Source organism: Triticum aestivum, chromosome 6B (assembly GCF_018294505.1).
Source record: "Triticum aestivum cultivar Chinese Spring chromosome 6B, IWGSC CS RefSeq v2.1, whole genome shotgun sequence".
NCBI classification, from domain to species: domain Eukaryota; kingdom Viridiplantae; phylum Streptophyta; class Magnoliopsida; order Poales; family Poaceae; genus Triticum; species Triticum aestivum.
The window spans coordinates 85,908,632-85,910,987 of NC_057810.1; positions in this window are offsets into that span (position 1 = coordinate 85,908,632).

Genomic DNA, 2,356 nt, shown 5'->3' on the forward strand with positions numbered 1-2,356 from the left:
TACGTCTCTGAGCGCGCGTTTGCGCCTTTTCTTTGGTATGTGAGTCGCGTAGATCATGTTTACTGTTTTTACTTCTGGTGGGAATTTTTTCTGTTCCCTAGTGTTTGGCTGGCAAGGCTCATCCTCGTCTTCACTTGGTGTTTTCCTTCTCTTGTGTTCGGCATTTAACTTGCCGGCCTACTTAAAGACCCAGCATTCTCTATGAGTGTGGTTCGTAGGTTTTTCGGGGGTGCCATGAATTTGGCACAATCTCTCCAGGACTTTGTTCAGGCCGGACGGTCCCTCTTTGCTGCCTTTAAATGGCTTCTTTCATTGACCGGGTCGAGAGCCCTTGAATCCGGCGTTAACCGCCGTGTTGTCCGGACTTTCTTTCTTGTTTCGACACTTGTTTTTATTGCGCCGTAGCTTCCCGTTGCCATCCCTAATTTCGGATGTGCCTGGGTCACTGGTGCCTCTGCGGGCCAACCAGCTGTCCTCACCCGCGCAGAAGTGGGTCATAAGGCTTGTTAAGGCCGCCATTGTCCTCGGCTTTTCTTGGCCGAGGTGTCTGGCAAGCCACTCGTCCCGGATACTGTGCTTGAAGGATGCTAGGGCTTCGGCTTCCGGACAATCGACAATTTGATTTTTCTTAGTGAGAAATCTGTTCCAAAGCTTACGGGCTGACTCTCCTGGCTGTTGTATTATGTGACTAAAATTGTCTGCGTCCGGAGGTCAGACATAGGTCACTTGAAAATTGGCCCTGAAAGCGTCCTCCAGTTCCTCCCAACTTCCGATTTAATTTTCGGGGAGGCTTTTCAACCAATGCCGAGCTGGCCCTTTCAACTTGAGGGGAAGGTATTTGATGGCGTGGAGGTCATCCCCACGAGCCATGTGGATATGAAGGATAAAATCCTGAATCTAGACCCCAGGTGTCGTGGTGGGCGCACGACAGATGCCAAGGGATGGCTAAAGAGAGGAGGAGGCTCGAGGGCACTGGTGGGCTCCAGAGGTGAGGTTGATATGTGCGGGCGTGGGACGCCGGACATACCCAGGTTCGGGGCTCTCCGGAGAAATAACACCCCTAGTCCTGCCGAGTTTAGTTGGATGGTTGATAGTACAATGTTGCTCCTGGAGCTGTGTGGGGGAGGAAGGAGGCTGGCCAAGGCTTGGGCTGCTCCTTCTCCCTGGCTATGCAGTGGCTAGTCCTATACTCGCCTGGGTTTCTCTTACAGGCGTCTTGCGTCTATCTCGTATTGCGTGTTCTACTGCTTGCTTTTCTCCTTTCCTTCCTTGTGGGCGTGGGCTCCTGGGGGGTTTTATAGATCAACCCACCCGGGGTTACAATGGTACTATGCCGAGTTGGTGGGTCCGTATTGTCGGTGTCTGGAGTTCCGCGCTAGGTCTCGCTCGTGGGCTTGTGGTTCGCCGGGTTCCCCTACGTGCGGGCACTGCGTTTCTAGGGGGACTATGCGCCGTCTTGTCGATAGTCATGGCGTGGCCAAGTTGAGCTGCGTATAGTGTTCTCCGTCAGGCCGCCGCTTGCTGTCGTCAACGGTGAGGGCGGGAACACTGTTGCCACAGCAGCCCTGGTCAGCGGGTAGGTAAGGGGCACTGTTGCTACGCTCCGGCTGACCATAGGCATGGGCGGGAGCACTGTCGTCTTGGTCATTGGTGATGGAGGTCTTGTCCCATCGTACGGCCTGGACGGGACGGGAGCTGACCCGTGGCTGGGTTGCCGTGGATGCCACGGGTGGGTTGGCTTGCTGGAGAAGCCATGGCCGTGCCGGGTTGAGTTGTCTTGCGCCAGCTGTTGCGGCCGGGTCGACATACCTTGCCGAGTCGAGGGTCTTGGCCAGGTTGCTAGCCTTGCCGAGTCGAGCGACCCGGCCAGGCGCGTGCCGGTTTGTGGGGCGATGCGGGCCCCGCTGTTTTTGAAATAGCTTTGGGTTCTGTTGCCTGCCCGGGGTTCATCCCCCCGACACCAGGGTCTGTCATTCCATCGTATGCCTCTATGTTCACGGGTTTGAATTCCTGTGGGAATTCCTGATCCAGTACCTCGTCGGTGAAGCACAGAGGGTGCACAGCCCCTCTGTATCTAGACATGTCGTGGCATGCTGTCAGCTATTGTTGTGTCCGGTGTTGATTTCGAACTGGTATTCGATCAGTGCGATCGTCTTGGTGACCGTAATCCTACGCCAGAGCATGTCCTCTAGATCTATAGATGGACCTGGTCATGCCGGCCTTTTTGTCCAGGAGCTCACGTAAATGGTCTGCAGCGTCAGTAGCTGCTCTATCACGGTCATGATATGGTTGGTCCGGCCGATTGGCCGTATTGTTCTTCGGCGGAATGGCCTCATCATCGAATTCTGGCAGCAGC